Genomic DNA, 24,507 nt, shown 5'->3' with positions numbered 1-24,507 from the left:
CAAGAGAAAAAAAAAATACCATGTGATATGACTCATATGTGGATTCTAAAAAAAAAAGTCAACTGAATTTATTTACAAAACAGAAACAGACTCACACACAGAAAACAAACTTATGGTTACCAGGAGTTAAAGGGGTGGGAAGAGATAAGTTGGGAGTTTGAGATTAACAGATATTAATGACTATATATAAAATAGATACACAACAAGGATCTTCTGTATCGCACAGGAAACTATACTCGATACGTTGTAGTTATCTATAATGAAAAAGAATCTGAAAAGGAAAGTATGTGTTTATCGGTATGACTGAGACATGATGCTGTGCACCAGAAACAGACACACTGTAACCAACTAGACTTCAATAAGAAAAAGTCACCTCTTTGGGAAGGTTCATAGGCCTAACACTGGACTTGCAGGTTGTGCCCCAGAAAACAGGATGTTCTGTTTTCTGACCATCAGTCATCACCAGCAGCAAGAGCAACCCAGGCACCCTCATTTACCCCTTCCCCATTTGAACATGGGGGTTTCTGTGTTCTTCTCATCTGGAAACCTTATTTATCTTTCTGATTTTAAGACACTCTTTACATATCAAGGATATGAATCATTGTCATTTCTGTTCAAATTATTTCTTCTGCCTTTTTTTAAATTAAAATTTTTCTTTAAAAAAAAAGTCATCTCTTTAGGAAGATCTTCCCTGAATGGCCAACTTAAGGAGGTCCTGGTCACTTTCTATCATTACATGTTTTCATAACTGTACTTACTGTAAATGAACAGGACCCTGGGGGGCCTTCCTGGGACAGAGCCCCCAACCAGGTCCACCACCTGCCTCTAGTCCATAGAAAAACTTTAGCCTTCTAGGCTTCCCTGAGTTCCAAAGAGTACATTTAATCAGAGAAGTGAGAAAATGCAGAAAGAAAGAAAAACAGTCAAGCAAGACAAAATAATAATAGTTTAGCCATAACACAACGTCAAGGAACTTTAGCTCCTCCTCAGATCATATTACAGAGCCTATTCTGAGCTGCATCCTTTGAGCTATTTTGCAGACACTGAAACCCCCACCAGGTGGGAGAAGTTAACTGCATGCTGCCCCCCAGCACGTGGACCCCAGACAGGTTGGAACCAGAAGGTTGCCGATGTTGACTCCCGGTGACCTCCCCACCAGCCGATCAGAAGAACGTCCAAGAGATGATCACACACCCACAGCCCCCCGCTCCCAACCTGGTCTTTAAAAACCTTTCCCTGAAAGCCTTCGGGGAGGTCGGGTCTCTTAAGCACCAGCTGCCTGGACTCCTTGCTTGGCTCCTGCAATAAATGCTGCACTTTCCTTCACCACCACCCGGGGTCAGTAGACTGGCTTTACTGCACGCGGGCGAGCGGAGCGAGCTTGGTTTGCTAACGTTATCGCTAGAAATATACTTAAGTATATACCTGACTGTCTGCCACTGGAGGTGTGGAGAGTGTCCCTTGGTACACAACAGGCATGCAGTCTGTGCTCACAGAAGGAAGGACGTACTGCGGTTCAGGACACGTGACCTCCTCTATTAGGAAGGCCTTCCACCCCGCTTCCCCATATCTCAATACCACACATATTTAAACCCCAATGTGGGGCAGGGTAGAGCTCAAGTGGTAGAGCGCATGCTCAGCATGCATGAGGTCCTGGGTTCAATCCCCAGCACCTCCTCTGAAAATAAAGAAATAAATAAACCTAATTAACCCCTCCCAAAAAACCTAAAAATGAAATTAATAAAACTAATTACCTCCTCCACAAAAAATTAAATTTTTTTTAATTTTTAAAGAACTATTCTAAGTCTTTTTTAAATAAATAAAATTAATCCCAACAAACACCCCAACCTTCACTCACATCATTGCCATTATCAGAAAGAGATACAACATTTAACTGCAAACAGACATTTCAAAATCATGATCTTCTACTCAGCCATGCTAGAGCAAGGGCCCCGCTGCACAGGCCACACTTTTAGTCCTGAACAGAGCAAAGCAGTCTGGCTGAGAGGGTAGAGCGCAAGGGTAGAATGGGTGCTTACCATACACAAGGTCCTGGGTTCAATCCCCAGTCCCTCCATTAAAAATAAATGAATAAATCAGCCTAATTATCCTCATAAATAAATAAATACAAAGAAAATAGACAGAAACTGCCACTTTAAAACATAAAAATTAACAGAAGCAAGCAAAAACAGGGAATCAGTCCGGAAATCACCACGCCAGAAGAGATTTTCCTGTAGGTTATGGGTTCCCAGAGTGTGGGAACTTTTCCATCTCTATTGCCCCAATTCCTGGCACACAGATACTAGCTAATTCAACATTAGTCATTACTGAAGGAGTCAAGTACTTTTATTGCATCATACCAAAGCATTCACTAAAACTTTCAGGTCAGTAAATAACAGCGCCCACTTTCCGAGCAGCTCCTGTGTGTGAGAGCACACTGCACCCAGTTTCATCCCTGCAAGAAGACTCTGCAGCACAGATTAGAATGATAAATACACAAGATTAAGTAATTTGCCTGAGCTCAAAAAGCTGGTGAGTGACGGAACTGGTCTTCAAATCCAGGTCTTTCTGATTTCAGATAAAAGTTAAAAATGAATGATCTTTCCTGGTTAACAGTCAACTAATCAGCACATTCATTTAAACATGGCGCCCCAGTCGCAGAACGTGGTACCTCGAGGAGACCAACAAAACCACGCTGAGCTGAAAGCGTCAGCACACGTCTTCCTCACTGACTCGGGAACATACCCGGTGACCTGCATTCCCAACCTGAGACCCTTCTGCTTAACCTCCTGGTTCCTTGGGTCGGGGGAACATATATTTTTGCCCTGATGCTTGCTTACAATGACAACATGGAGACAGAGGGGTTTCAGTTCCATGACGTTACCTGGCAGTTGGCAAACACAACCACCTAAAGATTCCCCTACAACGACCCTTCCCGAGCATCTGTGGCTTCATGGACATTGGCAACTAGAGTCAGGAGCGGAACCCGGCACTGACACTGAGTATCTGCTACGTGTGGGTCTGCTGTTCTCAGGCTGCATCACTTCTCACACCTTCAGTCCAAGACTGTAAGGGGCGCCAGGCGGTGGTGATCGGGTGCGCCCTCAAGTGCGGGGCACCGCCTCCTCCCCACCAGCGTCCCTCCTGCCCTCTTCGTCCTTGCTCTGAGGAACGAAGCCCTGGACCTGGGTTGGATGGCTAATACCTTGGGGTCCAAACCCTGCCCACCTCCCGTGAGGTCAGCCGTTCGTTCCCAAGACAGTGGGGAAACAATGTGGACACACCAGCCCACCCCCATCTTAGAGCAAGGGCTTTGCAGATGTGGCCTGAAGTCCATGTCCCCAAGCTGCCGCTGCCCCAAACCAGGGGGTGCTCCACACCGCACACCCCCCGTCTCCCCTGCACCAGGGGCACTGAGCCTCCAAGCTCCATCCAAGGCCACTTGCAACAGTATCAAAACGTCCGCACCTCTGATCCGATTCCACAACACGTTTCTGGTCTAGAAAGCACGCAGACACAGTCGGCATCGAAGCACCACAGATTGTTCGTTTAAAAGCTCCTGATTTCTCAGCTTAAAGCAGCCCGCTCACCCAAAACAGGTGTCTATGTATTTTTAATTTACATAACCAAGAAAAGTAAACTTCATTTACTTTAAAACATAAATTAAAATTCCTTTTTTCCCTCTAAGTATATAAAACACTTTTGGGCCACACTTCTCATTTTCTTGGCACAGCCTGAAAATAAATTCACTTTTAAAATGTTCTAGGTTGACAAATAGAGACCAAAAGAATTTGTGGGAGAAAAGTCATAATTGGACTAATCACTGGGGGCATCAAAAATCTTGTCACTGAAGGAGAAACTCTGAATGAGGTCTGCGGCAGTGGAATCCACAGTCTTTTCTCCAGAACTGAGACCACGGAGACCCATAAAAGATTAATCAGGACAAGCAATCAATAACTTCTCTAGCGCTAATAAGCACTGCCTCGTTCTGTGATGTGGTGGGCAGTTTATCATGTTTAGCCACACGAAGATTTACAGGAAATCCACAGTTAAAACCAAAGGATGAGGTAATGCAGCACTTAGCAAATGGAGCCCAATTCAAATTTATGCTCGGTATCAGGCATTCCAAAGATCCGCAAAAACCGTTTTTGATCCCCATTCCCCTTTTCCAGAATAAAAAGAGGTAGGTATGTCACCTCCCCAGTGTTGCTGGGGACATAATTTTTTAAAGTGTGACGCTGTTCAAATGACTGTGCGCCTGTCACGCAGTGAAAGGCAATACATGCCTTAGAAATTAATGAACTTTTTGCCCACTCTCTTTTTCATCTGAGGATCAACTTTTCCTGGAAAATTTTGAAAGTTCTGTAAAATATCTTTTAGGATCATTCAGGTCTCTCCTCTCCATCAAGCTGATGGATCAACAGGTCGAGTGAGCGGATGAGTTAATGGGGAACTAATGGTTCATAAATTGTAGGTCTTGGCCACTAGGTTACATCCCCGAACTCCGCTCTGTGCAGGCTATTGATTAAAAGTGTCAGTTGTATGTTTTGTAAATTAATCTCTGAAGCAATATTATAATCATGAGATTATATGGGTCACCATAAGTGTTTTCTTAAATTTGGAAACATAACCTAACTGTAAGTAATTACAGACAAGGAGATGGCGGGGTTTGGGAGAGGGTGCCAAGTCTCCTTCAGTGTCAACAATTACAAAGATCAGAAAACCTACACAAGATACCTATGAAATCACTAGTTGAACCAAGGTTTAGGATGAAGATAGGCAAAAAGTGCGGAAGAGGCCAAATTTTCTCAAAAAAAAAAATAAAGTGGGCCACCACACCAAACTGGGAGACAACACCTTCTAAACAGATAATGTGATAGATTCTTGAAGACAAGGAAGGAATTTCCCAGGGAGAATTCTGGTATTTATACCTCCTGGTCCAGTTACATTGCGAATTTTTTTAATCAGAAAATTCTGGTGCATAATGTAACAGAAAAGCCCGTTAACAAGGGCTACTCCACGTTAAAAGGTCCACAAATGATAACTGCTGGAAACGGTGTGGATAAAAGGGAGCCCTGCTGCACTGCTGATGGGGATGCAGTTTGGTGCAGCTGTTGTGGAAAACAGTATGGACATTCCTCAAAAAACTGAAAATAGACTTACCCTATGATCCAGCAATCCCACTCCTGGGTATATATCCAGAAGTAACCTTAATTCAAAAAGACACCTGCACCCCAATGTTCACAGCAGCACTATTTACAATAGCCAAGACATAGAAAGAGCCTAAATGTCCACCGACAGAGGACTGGATACAGAAGCTGTGGTGTATTTATACAATGGAATACTACTCAGCCATAAAAAAAGAATGAAATAATGCCATTCACAGCAACATGGATGGACCTAGAGATCATCATTCTAAGTGAAGTAAGCCAGAAAGAGAAAGAAAAATACCATATGATATCACTCATATGTGGAATCAAAAAAAAAAAAAGAGGACACTAATGAACCCACTTACAAAACAGAACAAATTTATACTGTAGAGTACAGGGAACTAATTTTGATATCTTATAGTAGCTTAAAGTGAAAAAGAATATGAAAATGAATATATATATTCATGTATGACTGAAGCATTGTGCTGCATACCAGAAATTGACACAGCACTGTAAACTAACTATACCTCAATTTTTTAAAAAGTTAAAAAAAAAAACCAGAAACAGACTCACAGACATAGTAAACACTCACAGCTACTGGGGTAAAGGTGGGGAGGGATAAATTTGGGAGTCTGAGCTCTGCAAATGTTAGCCACTGTGTATAAAAACAGATTTTAAAAAATTTCTTCTGTATAGCACAGGGAACTATATTCAATATCTTGTAATAACCTTTAATGAAAAAGAATATGAAAACAAATATATGTATATGCATGCCTGAGACATTATGCTGTCCACCAAAATTGACACATTGTAACTGACTGTGTTTCAATTAAAAAAAAAGAAAAGAAAAAAACAAACTGTCATTCTGAAAAAAAAAAAGGCTACTGAGATGAGTAACCAGTTCCACACACGCTGACACAGACGTCTAAACACTTGCCCTACCCTGGGCACTTGCTGGAACTTATTTGAAACGCCTGCTCTGCAGATCTGACGGTTCCAACAGCGTGGACTCCTTCCACTCACAGCTCAGAGTGACGTGGGACTGGCTGTAAGTGACTGAGTAGCAGGCAGAGGAAACAAGTGGGTGCGTTTCTCCCCATTGGAAGGTGCCCGAGGACAGGGCTGTGTGCGGACTGGCGTCATCCACATCCCTGAATGTGCCTTCACCTCCAGGTAACAGAAAACGCAACCTGCCAGTCACCTGGGTTGAGGGCCAATCCAGTGGTTCAGTGACGACATCACGGCCCCGAACGACTTCCCCCCCGCGGCAGACCCCCTGGGCTGGACCTCAGGTGTGGTCACCAGCTGGGTCCCCGCAGTGGTCTCGGCACCATGCGTCCCCCCACAAGATTCTACAGAAGGAGGAGAGGTTATCCCGCGACTCCAAGGGAGGAAGAGCCTTCCCCGCAGCCCCCAGGAAACTTCTGCGGCTCCCTGGCTGGGACTGGCCACGTTCACAGTCCCACCGCGGCCGGCGAGAGGGCTCACGGACTCACTCCTGGGTCATTCAGGCCAATGGTCGAGGTCAACGCGTGACGGGCAGCTGATCTTCAACGAGCTCCAGACCAGCGTGGGCGGAGGCCAAGGCCGCGGAGCACACAGCGAGCGGCCAGCAGTCGGGCTCAGCGGTCCAGGAGGGGGTCGAGCGCGCCGCGTTGAGGGGAGAACCGGTGTCACCACAATTCCGCGCTGCGGTCCTCACGTGTGTGGACTTACAGGATCTGCCTCGGTGATTTAATTACACCAGAAACCATACTAATTAGTAAGGTACAGTTCACAGTCACAGCCTCAGTCACAGGATAATCACCTCTGCCGCGTGAATCGCATCGCTCTGATGAAATGTCAAAGCTGCAAGGCAAATAAACACCTACTTGCCGGGTGAGTTCAATGCGATTATTATTAAGCAATCATCAGAACATAAAGTCACTGCTCAGTGTGGCTGTACCGATCAGCGCTGTTGCTGCTGGAAGACTCACACGGCTGCTCAGTGTTGTGTGACAGGAAGACAATGCCGCAGAGCACTACGCAGAGGAGCTGTTCGACAGCCTGTGCCTGGTTGCTGTCTGGGGAGTCTGTTACCAAACAGGGCCAGGGTTCAACTCGTGGCAACTTAAAACACACACACACACACACACAAAAACAACCCCACATTGTAGGGAAAAAACAACAAAGGAACATGAAGAAAAACAGAAATAAGCAAAAAACCTCGGATTTAAAAAAAAAGAATATTAAAACAGTCTGTGATCAGGAAGGCATCCAGAAAACAGCTGAAGAGCCGAGGGCTCCGATCACGAGCCATCACTGAGTTTTTCAGAATTTCAGGTGCGAGAGAGACCCCTCCTCATCTGCTCCGGGAGACGAGGAAGCAGGCGGCCACAAGCCTCTCTTCACCGAAACCACTTACACAGGAAGGCTCGGGGCCAGTGAGGAGCCGGACACGCACCACTCAGCATGGATGTGCTCTCCCACGAAGCCAAAGCAAAACAAGTCTCACAAAAAAATAACTTACGACCAGTTGCTGGGACCCACGCCCATCGGGACAAGTAAGAAAAAATCACGAGTTTGCGAGGGAGGGTATAGCTGCGTGGTAGAGTGGGTGCTCGGCACGCACGGGGCCTGGCTCAGCTCCCAGCACCTCCCTAAAACAGTGATGCATTTGTTCAGACTGATGGCCTGCATGGGCCCCACTCTGTCATAATTATCTCCACTCTACTCCTCAGCTCTTTTTCCCAATCACTTTATGTTCTCAGCTCCCCAGCCTGACAAACACCGCCCATACAAGCTTCCGCGGACGCCGGGCTCCGGAAGTTGTGCACATTTCATTCACGATCGAGAGCGTCTTCCACCCTCCAGAGGCACTGGCATCACATCAAAATTAGGCTGAAAGTTCAGGTCAAGCACCACGAGGAGAAAGGAGTAAACCGGCGTTTGTCCAAAACAGGAGAGGGAGGGCGGTGGGGCAGGAGGACACTGAGAGTCTGCTCTCGCCCCTCTGGCACGCCACGTCCGCACGTTCGCACCCCGGCGTCGGATCTCCGTCCCGGCCAGCCTCCCGTTTCCCCAGGCCGCCGGGACCTGCCTGCACCCTCAGAGGCACCCTGAGTCCCTGCTGTTCCTCCTTCACTCATGCCCAATAATCCATCTGAGCCTCCTGCTCTGTTTCTTCACAAACCTCCTCCATCCTTCCGTCCCGCTCTGTCATGCCCACTGGCCCCCGACCAGTCTTCCCACACGTGCATGAATGACAGATCTAAAGGGACTACTTGATCATACGACTCCCCCACTCAAAGAAACATCCCCCAAAGTCCCCTTCATCTAAGGCCAAGGTTCCAGCACTTACAGCGACACACAGGTGCACCCACTTTATTTCGTCCAATCACAGTCAAGGCTCCAAGGTCCTCTTTCCTGAAACTTAGTTTGACCGTGAGGATGTACGTTAAACACCTTCTTCTCTGAAATCTTGCTGAAATTACCGTCACCTTCAGAGGCTTGGTGTTTAACTAAGGACAGACCTGTATTGTTACAACACTATTTTTTTATTTTTTTGTCTCCACCAATGGAACGGTGAACCTGAAATCTATTTTTCATTATTCTTACCACTGAACATACAGTAGGTATGTACTAAATATTAAACGCTATCTTACTCATTCAGCAAATATACAGAGAGACCTCCAGAGGCACGGGAGCTATGCCGGGCACGGAGGGACAGGGCGGGAAGAAGGGCACAAGTCTCCAGGAGGGGGTTCCACCCAGTGAGTGCGCTGCGGGTGAGCGGTCACAGACACGCCGCTGCGGGAAGCGCGCTCCTGGGGGCGCGGCGAGACCCCGGGCTTGGAGAGACTCTGCCACACCGACCCACTCAACGTCCTAACCCATCTCTGCACCAAGAAGCCATCCGTCTTCTCGCTTCAACTGCCCCTCAACTTTCATGAATGCCCTTTTAGCAAGCCTGGTCACTGGTGTCAGAAACCAAAAGGCTGAAGTCCAAGCGTGCAGGGGTCACATTCATTTTCACGCACTGATGCATATTTCTGAAAATCAGAAACGCCTCCAAGTACAAGTCATGGTTTTCCTCTCGATTGTGCAGACTCCCCAGATCCCTCCCACTTCAGTCTGGAGTCTCTGCAGTAGAACATAAGTCACAGCAGTGACAGGCGCAGACCACAGCGTGGTGACCTCGGTCGGTCACCCCAGGCTGGGCCGGGTCCCGCTGCACGGAGGACGGTTTCTGAAGAGCAGGTGGAATCCACCACACAGCCCCAAACACTAACAGGAAGTCAGATCCTGGTCCATCAGGGACCCTGCGCATGGGCCACAACACCTGCTGGCAAGGCGGTGGAAGCTTTGTTTCTGAAACTGTCACCTGCATCGTGTTTGCCTCCTCAGGGCTCATCTCAGCTTCATTAAGAACGGTCCATGCAGGTGTCCCAGTGAGGTCTCTCTCCTGCACTGAAACCCAAGCCCCACGGTGGGGACCATTTCTCTCTTGTTCATTACATCACTGACCAGTGCCCAGCCCACTGGGCTTGTTGACTAAAAACACAGGTGTGCCAGGTTCCAAGGCAGAAGAGCAGGAGTTAAAGAAACACAACACAGCTTCCCCTCCCTCAGGGAGCTGACAGGCCCAGCTGGGTGGACAAAATGTCACAAAAGATGAGACAAAAGATCATTTTCAGAGCAGATTCAGTGTAAGAGAAATGGCGAGTGACCAGCTCATGACTGCAGTAGGCATGCCACACATACTGTTACAACACACACCTTTGTGCACAGAGCCCACAGTGCGAAGCTGCACTCTTAAGTGACTCTCCCAGGGCTGGAATGGTTTGGAAGTAGTCTACAGAGAAACAACACTAACCCCCTTTTTGCAAAAAAATAGTAATAAATTAAGTAAAAGATGGTAATATTTGGAATATCCTAAACAAACTTCTGGTTTTAAATGTTTATAAGATAGTTCAGCAGAACATTATTTCAATGTATGAAAAAACAGACAAGTAGACAAAGATAAAACCTTTAAAACAATTCCTCACCACTTTAATTGCTCCGATTCCAACGTGCAAAGAGCTTAGACGCTGTGCCTTTCGGCCTTACAACGAGAAAAAAGTTGAGCAAACTGAAAAGCAATTACCTGTCTTGGATCATCAGAAAACTGAGGTCAGAGGACCAACCACTGGAAACGGAAACCTGGAGACGGCAGAGTACAGAGACCACAGCGAGATGCCCTTACCTGGAGCAGAAGCACTTCGGCCAGAACTGGAACAGCACAAGGATGGCTTCGAGAAATCGCTGGGGCTACAGGCAGAGGAGCTGGAGAGGAGAGACCCCGGGACCGCAGTCCTGGGGGGACCCCACGCTGTCACGGGCGGTGTGTGCAGGGACACCTTCAGTTCTCGGGTGAAGCGCCACCAAAAGTCCTCCCGTGTTTCTGGTAAGAGAGGAGGGGAGAGAAACCACGTTGAGAAGACACGCAGAGCTCTCGCCTTCACAAAGGCCGCCCTGCAGGGAAAGATGCGTCCTGCCTCGGGGAGCACTGACCACCGGCCCTGCCCGGACTTCCTTTCTCACCTGCAGACACGACAGGTCAGAGCCCCTGACAGGGCCTACTCACAGAGCATCACAGAAGTGAGAAATGAGGAAAAGGAAAACCACCTTTTTCGTAGTCTTAGCTGACGTCACAGGTAAGTGTGCGTTCAGAGCCGCGCGGCAGCACGGGCTTAGGTGACAGCAGTATCCGGATAGCGCATGGACGACAGTGGTATTATCGGGGGGGGGGGGAGGGACCAGGGCACCAGGCTGCACAGGTAAAAGGGACCTGCCCCACCTCCTGAGGCAGGATAGTGTTACGTGAAAATGAACTTGGATGAGCTGCAAATGCAAGTTGCAAACTGTCGGGAACCATTAAAAAAAATTTCTACCTAAGAGAGGGTAGAAACTGGGGTCATGTGACATTTTGATCACATAACATCAGTTAAAACCAGAGAATCACTATCTAATCACTATCTAACAGAGAACTACACACCTGTGACTCAAGTCTCCAGAGTCATCCTGCCCCAGGGATCCCATCTTCCCTACGGAAGTTATGACACCCACAGCCTGGTGTGGTCTGTGGCACCCAGTTTGAAGACATGGCTGAATTTTGGGAACCAGACCATCCAAGCAGCCCAGCCTGGAACGGTCACCAGGAAAGACGGTGGCCTGGGTGCCGGGAATCCAGGCTCCAAGTCTGATCGCCTGCTAAACAGCCACTAATTAACCTGAGCCAGCGTCTTCGCTTCTCCAGCCTCGTTTCAGCCGTGTTTAAAGTGAGCCAACACACTCTAGATAACCTCTAATGCTCTCTACAAATTCACAGCTCTTGCTTCCTAAATTGATGAAAATAATACAAGAATTATTAAACGTGCACAACTGCACTGTGCGTTCTAAGCTGCACAAGCGTGCATGCGGGGACAGCACAGAACACACCTAGGGCAGTCCCCATGCCCTTCACTCACGTCGTCTTACAGTTTGAAGGTTCTTTTCATCAAATGTAAACACAACATACATAAAGATAGCCCAGCCTACACCGTATCTGCTACCTCTCTTCACTCCTGAACTTAAGTCTTCATTAACACCACATTTCTTGACAACAAGCCAACTTTCAAACTTCTCCACTCATTTATCCTGAATTCTTTTTTAATTCTTTTTTTTTGAAGTGTAGTTGATTTACGACGATGGTTTCATGTGTACAGCAAAGCAATTCAGTTATACATATGTATATAGTCAGATTATTTCCCATTACAGCTCATTACAAGAAACTGAATACACTTCCCTGTGCTCTACAGCAGGTCCTTGCTGTTTATCTATTTTATATACAGTAGTGTGTGTGTATCTGTTAAGCCCAAACTCCTAATCTATCCCTCCCCCTCCCCGCCGATAACCATAAGTTTGTTTCCTATGTCCATGAGTCTATTTCTGGTTTGTAAATAAAATTTGTATTTTTTTAGATTCTGTGTATAACTGATATCATAGGATATTTGTCTTTCTCCATCTGACTTACTTCACTTTGATTGATCATCTCCAGATCCATCCATGTTGCTGCAAATGGCATTATTTCATTCTTTCTTGGCTGAGTAGTATTCCATTGAAATACACCACAGCTTCTTTACCCAGTCACCTGCCGATGGACATTTAAGCTGTTTCCATGTCTTGGCTACTGTAAATAGTGCTGCAGTGAACACTGGGGCGCATGTGTCTTTTAATTTCCTCCAGATACATGCCCAGGAGATCCTGAACTCTTAACTCTTGGTTTGACTGGTTCAAAGCCAAGAGCCCTGTCACGTTTCACAATACAAGACTCATATGCACCACCGCTACACTCTGCACGACACCCAGTGGCGTGTACCTTACTTCACTTACTCTTCATGACGGTCTGAGAAGCAGGTACTATCCATGCTAAATCCACAGAGAAGCTGAGTCCCAGGGAAGCTAGGTAACTTGGCCCATGTCATAAGTCCAGAACATTTCAGAGCCAAAATTCAATCCAGATCTCCCTGAGCTCACTCGACACTCTCTTCACCCCATCATGACCACCTTCTGGGAAAAAAAGGCACGTGGAACCTCTGCAGACAACACAAGCAGCACTGACAGTGTACTGGACTTTCATAACAGAAAGAAACACACCGATGTCTTGTGGTGACGACTTCTGTGCCATCCGGCATTGCTGCGACATGAGCGGCTTCTTCCGGCCCCCGCCCACTGACTGCTGGGCCCCATTCTGGCCCTGCAGCACCCAACACAGCTGCAAAAGCAGCGGGTTTTCAACGTTTTCTTACGTCACAGTTGCAAGCTACGGCTCAAACTGATGCAGAAGTTTGAAAGAAGATGAGGGGGGAACTATAAAAACAAGAAAAGAAGTCACAAACTCACACTAGGTACTCCACCAACCTAAAACACAAGCTTGCCGCCAAGAAGCAGGCCTGTCTGGGGTCACACCGCAGGCTGCCGGGCTCTCACCAGGTCGCGTCCAAATCCACACCCCGAAGCTCGTCGCGCATCTCCCCGAGCCAGCAGGCAGTACACACTGGTGTATATGCTCAGGCGGCATAACTTGGTACAGAATTTGATGTGAGTAACAATCAGAAGCATGAATTTAAAAAAAAAAGAAGAAGAAAAAAGATAATTTAAGAGCTAAAACATTAAAATTAATGATAAAATTACGGCGTTATAAGAATGGCCCCAAGTGGCAGGGTAGTCTTTATCTTAGAGACCGCCCAAAAGAAATTAGTCTGGAAGCATCAATCAGTGTCCTAGTGGTTCGATGTTTTCCAATGGATTAAAACATGGAATATTCTGCAATCTGAGGACATTATTCTTACCATTTCTTAAAAAAGAGCTTAAATTCTCTATGAAGACACACGTTCACAGCCCCACACTAACACACGCCGCCCTGCTGCCGTGGGGTCGGCCGTGATCGGAGCGCACCCGCAGGACCGCCAGGTGCCGAGCGCTCGATGCGCCTGGGACGACGAACGAGCTCCTCAGACAGAACCAGCCACCCCGCTCCATCAGCTGCTTCTCCTTCTGGGGAGCTGTCCCGGCCCTGCTGCTCTGGGGCTTTTCAGGGCCCCCTTTGAGGTGGGGTGCTAAACTGGTATTCTGTAGGCTATCAGAGGCTTGCCGAGTGCCAAAAGTAAAACAGCAGAGAAACTGGTTCCAAAGATTTTCTTAAATAACATATAGTTTTAGTGCTGAGTAATTTATTAACAAAACTACTAATGCCTAAAATGTTTTTGTCAAGTTTTGCAAAAATGGCCTAAATGTTTAAGATGCCATCCACACGGGCTGACTGCCAGGAAAAAGCAGTCCCATTACATAGGACTTTACGGAATATTTATAAGATCCCATTTAAAACAATTCCAGGCAGTAGGCCAAAGTGCAAGGCAGCTGCTTCGTTTTTATAATTCAAGTGCTTTATGAACTTCAACACAACAGAAGCGATTTGAACTATTTTAGGTGCCCCGATAACACTCCTCTCGAGACTGTCGAGTGTACCTGCAGAGGTATTTTCTACAGTTATCCATTTCCTCCCAAAGAATCCCTGAGATGTCCTGTGAACTCACACTGCAAAAAACACTTGGGCCCTGATGGATTTTCAGCTTAGTCAACATACAACAGAAACCAGAGAGACTGCATGATGAGGTCCCTAGACGTGGACGTGGAATTATCAGACTAGGAGACAAATCACACACGGAAAAAGTCACAGTGGACAGAGCCCCTAAACACGACAGCCCGGCACTGCCCTGCAATGGGGACCATCGCCGCCAGCTTCACCTTTTAGGCTCATCCTCCTCAAAGATGACACTGAGCCGGGTGGGACACAGGGCATCCGGAGTGGAGGGCACCCCGAGCGAGGAGGAAGGACGCCAACGCTTCCCTGGGGAAAGTGCAGCCCGAACGAGCCCTATGAACCTGTCCCTTCTAAATCCAGACTCACTCCAGGCCAGCTGACAGGGTGTCAGTCACCTAATAAAACAAAATTTGTGCCTTGATGAGGCAGAATACCGTGGCCCACTTCCAGGCACTTGGGGGCCGAGAGTTATGGAAACAAGACATCTCCCACTAAATTACATGGAGAACTGGTTTAAAATAACACTTTTAAAAAACACATAGCTGAGCTCAACAAAAAGAATAGAAAACCCCAGAGGTGACGAGTAAAGGAGAAGGCAGAGGAGGACGTCGCCAGACAGCACTTCGGTGACCCGAGGCCCCAGGCGCCGGAGACTGGGCGGCCTGAGCCTGGAGTGGGGAGCTGGGGTCCAGCAGGGGTGACCCCAGTACCCCCAGAGGACACCGAGGAGCGAAGCAGGCAAAGATGCTAGCTGTCTCCACGGGGTTTGGAGAGAGGTCGTCCGGGAGACACAGGATGGCCATGCCTGCAGCACCAGAAGGTGAGACCGCCCACACCTGCAGGGAGCCGAACCCCGAGCAGGGGCATCACCTTCAGGCTCGGACCCGCTCCACTGCGCCCGCGTCCGGCCTCCAAAGAAGCCAAGAGGAAAACACTCTGGATGGGGAGTTCCAAACCAGGGCAGGTGGAAATCACACACACTCAACACCACACACCTTCATACACACTACACACGCCCCCACACCCCTCACACATATGCCAGTTGGGGAAACTGAGTCACCGAGGAATCAGGCGACTCCCCCACTGTCAAAGAGCCAGAGCCAGTAAGCAATGCAGCGGGTATCTGAACCCAGGCACTGCGGCTACAGAGATTCTAAAACACAGCATTTAAATCCAGCGTTTAATCTGCACAAGTGTTGCACTCCCACGGCTGAACGAGATGAGAGGAAAATCTCTCTGGGCCGACAGGTGTCACTTTGAAATTACAAATTTAGAACCAAATGAAAATGGATATAATGCATTTCCAAATCTTGGGGAAACAGCTCACATGGTACCTGAAGAAAAATATTCAGCCTGATGTGCGTGTATGAGAAAAAAATAAAAAATTAATGAGCTAAGCCTCCTGCTTAAGCTATTAAGTCTCAAGGAGAGGGACGGTGATGAGAATTGAACGTGCGTCCTCCCGAAATTCATGTGCTGAGGCCCCGACCCCCAGTGTGGCTGGACTTGGAGATGGGGCCTCTAGGGAAATAACTAAGGTTAAACAGGGTCAGGAGGGCAGGACCCCCATCCAAGAGGGTTAGTGTCCTTACAGGAGGCGACACCAGAGAGCTCCCCCTGCACGCAGTGAGGAAAGGCCTGGTGAGACGGGAGCGAGAAGGCAGCTGTCTGCAAGCCGCCCATCAGTGGTGTCTGCCAGGCCGGCCTTGTTGACCGACGCGGGAGGATGCAGCAGAGTGCGACGTGGAAAATAAAAGATGCTACGTGGCGTTCCACAGCCCGTGGCCACCGTGAGCTGCGCAGGCACCTCCCACCCCCAGTAGCTCTGGGTGTCTGCAAACCGCCGTTCTCCTCCCAGTTCTCTTCTTGAAAACCGCCTTTGCTATTCCTGGCCTTTTCCATTTTCATACGCATTTTTAAACCAGCCTATCAATTTCCATAAACTACTGCAGGATTTTTATTGGAACTGCACTGAATCTGCAGATGTAGTCAGACACACCAACATTTTTACAAAAGCGTGTCCTCTGATCCGCAGATACAGCAAGTCTCTCCACACAGCAGGGTCTTCCTTCCATTTTTCAGCCATGCTTTCTGGCTCTCAGCACAGAGATCTTGCACAACTTTCACTAGATTGACTGCTAGGTGTTTCGTATTTGTGATGCTACGGGTAATTTATTACAACTTCATCTCAAGTTATCTACTGACCCTATATAGAAATGCAAGTCTTAACCTTGAAAACTTAACCTATTAATTCTAATACTTCACCGGGAAATTCTGATTCCACATACACTGCTCAGTACAGTATCTGAACACACGGAATCCAACATCTGAGCTATTTTCTGTCTCCTGAGTGATTCCCTCAGCAGCCGTGATGACTCTATTTTTAAAGGCGTATTTAGAAGTTATGCTTTCGGTTTCCTTAAATTAGATTACAGTACATTAGAAGAACTAGGATTCTTCCCTGCCTCCCCCACCTTCGCCCTTCCCGCAGGTGCGGACAGCGTGCCGTGCGGTATCTGTCCTTCTGGAAAGGTCTGCGTGTGAGATCATCTCCCCCTTCCTGTCTTCCCTTGTCCTGAACACAAGGCCTGTCTTCTTCATTTCTGTACCTCTACACCCACTGGAAGGTAACAAGCTCTCGATAAATATCTATGGAACCAGAGGGTCAACCTAGGTGATCTGAGTCCAACAATGGCCCAGGGTCTCACTCAATGATCTCATTCAGTCTTCACGGAAACCCACGAGGTGGGAAGGGCAGGTGTAATTAACTGGGTTACAGGACACTACGGGTCAAAACCGTAACTGAGGGGGAACTGGTTACAAGGTTACTGGTTACAAGGCCAGTCTGGGGCCACCCCGGGCCCAGGGCTCGTGCACTTCACACTTCCCCTTCAGGTGGGCTGTTCCACCCAACACAGACAGTGCTGCGCACACCTAATAACAGGCACTCCTGACACGGGTCGGTCCCCAGAACCCACGTCTTCAGGGATGACAGCCACTGTAGCAGGAGGGAGTCCCCACTCTTGTTTAAAACTGACCACAACTAGGCTACAAGCTCAAGTCTTCAGATCACTATAGTCAAAGTGGGGTGTTATCGATGGAAGTGCATCCCCCAAAATTCATTAAGTGGAATCCTGAACCCCAGATGTGACTACATTTAGAGATGGGGCCTTTAAAGAGGCAATGAAGGTTAAATGAGGGTAGAGGGGTGGGGCTCTGATCCAGTGGGAGAAGAGGGAGAAATATCAGGAACTGGCCCAGAGAAGAGGCTGTGTGGGGACCCAGCAAGAAGCCAAGGGGGGGCCTCAGGAGAAACCCCACCTGCTGGCACCCTGATCTTGGATTCCAGCCTCCAGACATGTGAGAGGTGAGCTCTGTTGGTTTAACCACCCCGTCTGCGGTGCTGTTAGGACCGCATGAGCTGACGGACACGTGGCCCTCAGCAGAACTACGGGACAAAGGCCCTCTGGCGGGATGGCAGCTCCCTGCTCCACCCCTCCCCTCCGTCTGTGTCCTCCCCCTGCACTTCTGGGCACCAGGACACTGATGCACAGCACTTCCCGCACACACCTGTCCCTCTAGCGGCCGCTGCACTGGACCTCCTCCCACCCTGAATCCCAGAAGCCCCACCCTACACGTGCAGCCTTCTGCGTGGAAGCACAGGGGCCAAGGGAGGGGGCGGACAACGGGGGCGCCACTGAGATGTGCAAGTGGGCCCCTGTAAGAGAGCTCGCCACGCCCACACCCAGACAAGGCAGCTACTGCGATGACCCCTGTCCCCCCGCCAGTCCTTCTGGACGATGCTGAGAGGAGAGGACGACACCCAAAGGACGGAACGCCCAGCTGGTTCTGACTCCAAGCCAACGCCTGGTTCACCCAGCGCAGTGACAGCGGTGGAGCACACCAGGCGGGTGGAGACATGACTGTGAGACCCACCACCAAGGTGTTCTCGGCCCAGTCACTGGAGACACCACCTGCCTGCTGTCCCCACAATTCCACACACACGTGCTTGTAGTTAGACTGTTGTGCAAAACTCTTCATTTTTATCAACATTTAAATTCATACAAAAATTTCGCATTCTTTTGCTTCTTCTCTTGACTTCACCAGGTTCCCACCTATGATCTCCTTCAGGACGATCTTGGTGTGACCATCACTGGGGTCAAATTAGGCTCAGGCTTCTGTCCTCACACCTACACGAGGACGCGTTCGCGGCTCTCGGCAGTCTGTGGTGATACCACCAAGGCTGAGCGGTTGTCTTCCAACTGTGTGCAGACCAAATCTCCCTTCTATAATCCAAACTTTGCATGAGCCTCACGTCTTGTTCTCACGACATCTGAACCAGTGAAATCCAGAGCGACAGCCGTTTACTTCACGGTGCTGTGCCAGTGTTAACCCCCTAGGTGTTTTCTCAGCTTTGATCACTACCTGATGGTTATATGTTAACATTAGAGGAAGTCAGGTGAAAGGCACGGGTATAGTATCTCGAAACTCTTCCTTAAGTCTCAAATCATCTCAAAATAAAAAGTTCACAAAAACAGACACGGGCTGGAGCTGGCCTGGGAAGGGGAGTGGAGGAAACATTAAGGTGTTGCCTGCTCTCCGGCTCAGGAGTTGAGGGATGGTGGTCCCACTCTAGTTAATAAGGAACTCTATGTTTACTAAGAAAACACTGGCATACAATAAAACTGCATTTCTCCCTCAAATGCCGGTCTAGGCGGGGCTCCTTGTCTTCAGTTCCTGGCTGCTGGGGTCTCTCAATGCGTCAGCATTAATGGCAGAGGAAGAGAGATCAGAGGCTGGCCCAGGAGTTTCGCAGCCAGACCAGAAGCAGACGCACCACTTCTGCTTAAATGCCATTGGGTACCGCCCAGTCATGTGGTCACTTTCCACTAAAAGAAAGCCAGGACGCATAGCCGTCCAGTGCGTCCAGGGCACAGATGCATGAGTCCAGCCGGTGAGGGGGGACCTGCCCTGGTCACTGGGGCTCCTTTCACACCATCACAGCCCCACAGAGACACAAGTGGGACGTAATAAGGCCATGCTCTGACCTCTGAGACCTTCCTGGACCTCGGGAACCATCCTGTCGTGATGGGATCAAAGACACCCGTCACAGGGGACCAGTTCAAAGCTCTTAGTCATGGTCCCAGGGTCAGGAGTAAGGACACCACCAAGTCACCATCAGCCACACTCAGCTGGCAGCTCTAATCCAGCAGCTGGGCAGGAGCGAGGGCGGGGAGGCACAGCTCTGGGACGCGCCTCTGAAGGAGGCCAGTTCCGGGTAAGGGAGGGCCTGGCACTCACGGAGCCCCGTGTCCCCACAGCCCGTCGCTGGGTGTGTGACACATGTCACCAGGTTAACACTCAAGACCACCCTGTGAATCCAGGACTGATGTGCTCATTTCAGGACCGAGGAGTCCATCGTGCCAAGTCCTGGGAATCCACGGAAGGGGGACAAGACACCATCCCTGTGGCCAGGGCTGCCCACTCCCTCTCGGGGCTTCCGGCCACCACGTGTGAAGTCCAGAGCTCGAGGCCACATCCACACCCGCCCACATCCCTGCAGGGTCCTGGTTGGAAAGGACCCATGTGATCCCCCGCCCGGAGCCCTTCACATCATGATCACCGGCAGGGGCACATTTCTCAGATCCTACAAGAAACATAAACGTCATGTTTGAAACCTGGGCCCCAGGACATCCCCTTGGCATTACTTCAAACTTTTTTTGGTGAACCTCCAACTATTGGTAGTTAACAACCTCAGCTCCCCAACTTTGCTGACTTACTGGAGGTAACTGTTCCTTTAAAAAAAAATGCTGAATGGAAAAGAAACTCAGTGTCCACATCTCATGTTTCAACCCTGGCCCTCCTGTGCCACCGACATGTGCCCGTTTAGACCTGAACATGTGCACTTTGAGACTAAAACAGCTGGACAGACGCCTGGACCAGACATCGAGGCCAGGACACCTCACCCTCCCGTGGTCCCCGCACCACTTCTCCTCCTTTAGAATTAATTCCTCAGCAGCGAGGTCCTACTGTGTAGCACAGGGAACTATATTCAATACCTTGTAATGGCCTACAATGAAAATGAATCAGAAAAGGGTTATACATACGTACGTACAGATGAATCACTATGCTGCACACAGGAAATCACAGCATCATAACTGCAAACCAACTATGCTTCAACAAAAAGAAATTTTTTTTAATTTTTGAAAAAGGAATTAATTCCTTCGGGCTTTTCAGCCCCTTCTCAGGACCAGAAGACTCCCCACAAAGTGCTCCGGGGACTTCAGTCCTTTCTTTCTTTATTTCTCTTTCTGTTTTCCTAAAGAGCGCGGCCCGGGTGATGACAGCAGGGTGTTCCAGGAAGTGAGTGGCTGACTGCAGGATGGCTTCTTTCAGGGGCCTGACCCACAAAAGCCCCCCAGCAGCCCCAGAACATGAGCAGACAAGCTCCCTCTCTTCAGTGGTGCTGATGGTGACATGAGCTGGGGCCGTCCAGGAACTGGGGCCACAGGGATGTGTCACTGGCCACTGACCAACAGGACTTACTCACCACAAGTGCTAAGACCTTGGAAAGGACATCCATTCCCGAGTAGTATTTCCTCCAAGGCTAATTTTTTTTAGTTGAAGTACAGTCAGTGTACAATGCTGTGTCAGCTTCTGGTGCACAACATAATGTCCCAGTCATACATGTGCAGACATACATTCATTTTCATATTCTTTTTCATTATAGGTGACTACAAGATACTTAATATAGTTTCCTGTGCTATACAGAAAAAACTTGTTTCTAATCTTTTTTTACATGTAGTAGTTAATATTTGATCTTGGAACAATCGGGTTTCCCTCCTAAGAAGCGCAATGGAGAGAAAAAAAGAGCAAGCTTTTAGACAAAATAAATGAGAGGAAGAATCGAATTCAGTCTCAACTAATTTCACAGATTTTTTTGATTTAGGGATTTAAAGAGGGCCCGTGGCTTCACGTGTTTGTCCCTGTGACTTTAGGCAAATCCAGCTGACAACGACCAAGCACTTCCTTTGTCCCCACATCAGTCAATCTAAAGGGGACACCACGTTTACTAGCAGCTTAATCTATTTACCACAGATACTCCATCACATTCTTTTCCTCCATCAGAAACAAAACAAAAAAGCCTTCAAAAATCTCACAGAACATTCCCAAGTCATCAGCTGGCCCGGCGAGCCAGGAGATGGCTGCATGCATCTTAGCTGCACAAACTCGCCTCAGTCAGTTCCCTAATCTTCCTCCCTCTGCGAAAACTTAGGACCAGAAGCTGGCATTTCAGGTCCTGGTCTCCATTTTTGCAACTTTGCATCGTGCCAACAATAAAATACCAATGAAGGCTCACGTCGATCCAAAGAAATCCCTTCCTCTCAGAATCAGCCGAAAGGAGAGCAACGTTAAGTTCTGCAGAACACTGACCGTAAGCTTAGTTAGACTTGATGTGTTTAATAAGCAAACAGTGGCTTGCAATTTCATAGAATAAACCAAGTTTGCTTTTCTTTAGCTATGACAGAGTCGTATGAGGAAACATCTGATTCTACCAAAGTGACCAGCTGCATGGAACAGTTGATATCAGATTTGGAAAAGAAATATAGTATAATTTAAATACTTATTTGCTTATATTTTACTTTAAATACAGAGTAATCCTTTAAATTGAATTTAAATGTAAAACTCCTATAAAATAAAAATGCATGATCTCATAAAATCAAATCCGTCTTTAATTGTAATAATAAAAATTACCTTTCAGTAATGGTGCCTCTGCGTTACTAGCACCATAAAATAGCACTGAAAAGCCAACCTCTGCCACCTTAGCAACTACTTCTCTAACACTTCTGGAATTAAAAGAAGAAGCTCTGATACAGACTCTGATTGTGCCCTGACCTGGCAGAATCCCATCTGGAGTGAACCCCGACCTGGCCCACCGGGAAGTGGTGAAGTGACATCAGAGTGAAGCCCTGCTCCCGTGGGCTCAGAAGGGGTTACTCATTCTAACTAGATTCCAGAGTAAAATGGCAACATCAAACCAGGAAACTTTTTCTAAAAATCTGTGTCAACTTTGGACTTACTCCTAAAGATGGAATTACATTTTGTTGTTTTTCACTGCACAGTGAACAGCATTTCCCAGGATTACAGTTACTGCTAGCTTGTGGATTACGGGACTTTAAAGTATGCTCCTCATCTCTGAATGCATCACCAAGCAAGCCGAGGAGGCATTTCTACTTCAAGATGAACTTTATTTCCAAGAAAATCTCCTATTTGTTTAAATCTTCAAGGCAACACATGTTACTTCTGTACCTCAAGGGAGACTCAGCAGAGTGAAAAGGCAGCTCATGGAATGGGAAAAAAATATTTGCAAATCTTATGTTTCATAAGGGATTAATATCCCAAACTCCTAAAACTCAGCAACAACAAAAGCGAACAACCCAATTCAAAATTCACCAAAAAAAATTAGACTATTCAAAGCACATTCACCCTTTCCAAGGTTCCAACCTTTTTACCCACCCAATTATTGAGCAAAGCTACTTGCGAAAAGCAGGACTAACTAGTGCCTCTGCTTTAAATCACTGGCAAAAAGCTGGTCTCTGAACTACCTGGTCCCTACAGCGAGAGGATGCTCTTAATGAACGAAAATAAAGACAATAGGGAACCACGTGGTGATCCTCAGGCGGGGGACCCAGGGACGCCCAAGTCTCACCCCTCGCAACTACCGTCAGTCCCCACGAGCCCCTGCGGAGTCTGTGTGGGCGGCAGTGACCAGTCAAGTGGATCTTCACTGTGTCCTTGGCCATTGGCCCCGACCCCAGTGCACAACCTAGTAAATCCGGCTGGACCGCAGTGCCTTTTTCCCTCAACTACTCTGGAGCAGATGACTTTAAACCACGGCTGCTTATTCATTCTCTGCCTTCACCCTCCGCACCCCGAGGCTCGGGACCACAGCCTCGACGGCATCACTGCGACACAAGACAGGCCGGCGCAGTTCCGCCCGCTGGGCCAGGACCGCAGGTCACCTACCGAATGCTTGTCGCCGCCTCTGAAACAGCCTGACTTTCGCACGTGACTTTACTCCCAGGAAGGAAAGACGACCTTTTCCATCGTCCCTGGAGACGAGGGCCTAAGTTCTGGCCGCAGGTGTGGGAGCCCACGTGCTCTGGGGAGCCTCCCTCGGGTGCCAGGCGTCACCTCCTTGTTCTTCCGTCCTTTCCTTCCTCGTTGGTGTTATCACGACGGCTGGAGCTTCGGACGCTGTTTCAGACCCTGAGTGACCTTGAGGATGTAAGCCGCCCAGCAAAGCCGAAGGGGAAGGATCCCGAGGTCAGACTGTCCGGCGGCGCTCCGGGGCGGCCTCCGTCTGCCCGATTTCTCGTGCGTTGAAGTGGCTCTGGTCGTCTGCAGGGACACATACCCAGCCGGTGCTCCGCGCCACCCGCCCCCACGCGGGACAAGCGGAGGCCGCACCAGCCGGGCCCGGGGCGCGCGCGGCGGAGGCGCCGCTCCGGGGAGCCGCGGGGCGACACTGAGCCGGGGTCTCGGTGCCCCGCGCCTCCCCCGAGGGGTCGTCTTCTCCTCGGGGCGGAAGCAAGGCAGCAGAAGGCTGCGACGAGCACCTCGACATCTTCTGGAAGCGGTCACTTGCCTTCTGCAGCTCAAGTTAGCCTTCCGGAGCGCAAGAAATCCTGAAGGAATGGTCCTAGACGAGAATCCTGACAACGTCCGGAGGAGAAGGTCACTCCAGGACCAGGCGACGCTCGGCAGCGAGGTCACAGCAGTGCGGCTGGACAGAGCGGCGGCAGCACCTCGGCGCGGGACACACGTGCGGTCACCACGCGCGCCCGGGGCCAGGGCATCCGCGCCGCAGCCCGGGGTCCGGACCCAAGTCCCCGCGCCCCCGCCGCCGTGCCGTCGCGTCGCGTCACGTCACGTCACGTGCAAGGGGGCTCTGAGGGTGGGTGCGGGGGGGCGTCACACGGGCAGCGCCTGAGCATGCGCGGGGCGGGAGGAGCGCCGAGGCAGGAGCCCCCCGCGGTGGGGTGAGGGGCGCGGGGCCCGGCGGGCGGCCCCGGAGGCAGAGACCGCGCGTGTCGCGTCGGGGCCCCCTCGGCCAAGGCTGCCAGGGCGACGGAGCCGCGGAGTGAGGTTCCCGGAAGGGAGGACCCCGCCGCCTGCTCACTGGTGTCGTCACTGATGGGCCGAGTACTTCATCCTTTTTTTTGGAATGTGCAGTATTTTTGCGGCGATGTT

The 24,507-nt window shown here is 49.2% G+C and overlaps 1 long non-coding RNA gene across 2 annotated transcripts in view; it reads right to left on the bottom strand.

The window, feature by feature from the left end:
• LOC140697262 (uncharacterized) overlaps positions 1-24,291 on the bottom strand; it is a 35,955-nt gene extending 11,664 nt beyond the window's left edge. For both annotated transcript variants that reach the window (XR_012074112.1, XR_012074113.1), the window contains exons 1-2: positions 23,281-24,291; positions 10,375-10,572 (exon numbers count right to left, since the gene is read on the bottom strand). This is a non-coding gene — a long non-coding RNA (uncharacterized lncRNA). The remainder of the gene's footprint in view (positions 1-10,374; positions 10,573-23,280) is intronic.
• Between the last annotated feature and the right edge of the window lie 216 nt (positions 24,292-24,507).

This window comes from Vicugna pacos, chromosome 7 (genome assembly GCF_048564905.1).
Source record: "Vicugna pacos chromosome 7, VicPac4, whole genome shotgun sequence".
Taxonomy (NCBI): domain Eukaryota; kingdom Metazoa; phylum Chordata; class Mammalia; order Artiodactyla; family Camelidae; genus Vicugna; species Vicugna pacos.
This window is presented reverse-complemented; position numbering and strand designations above follow the sequence as displayed.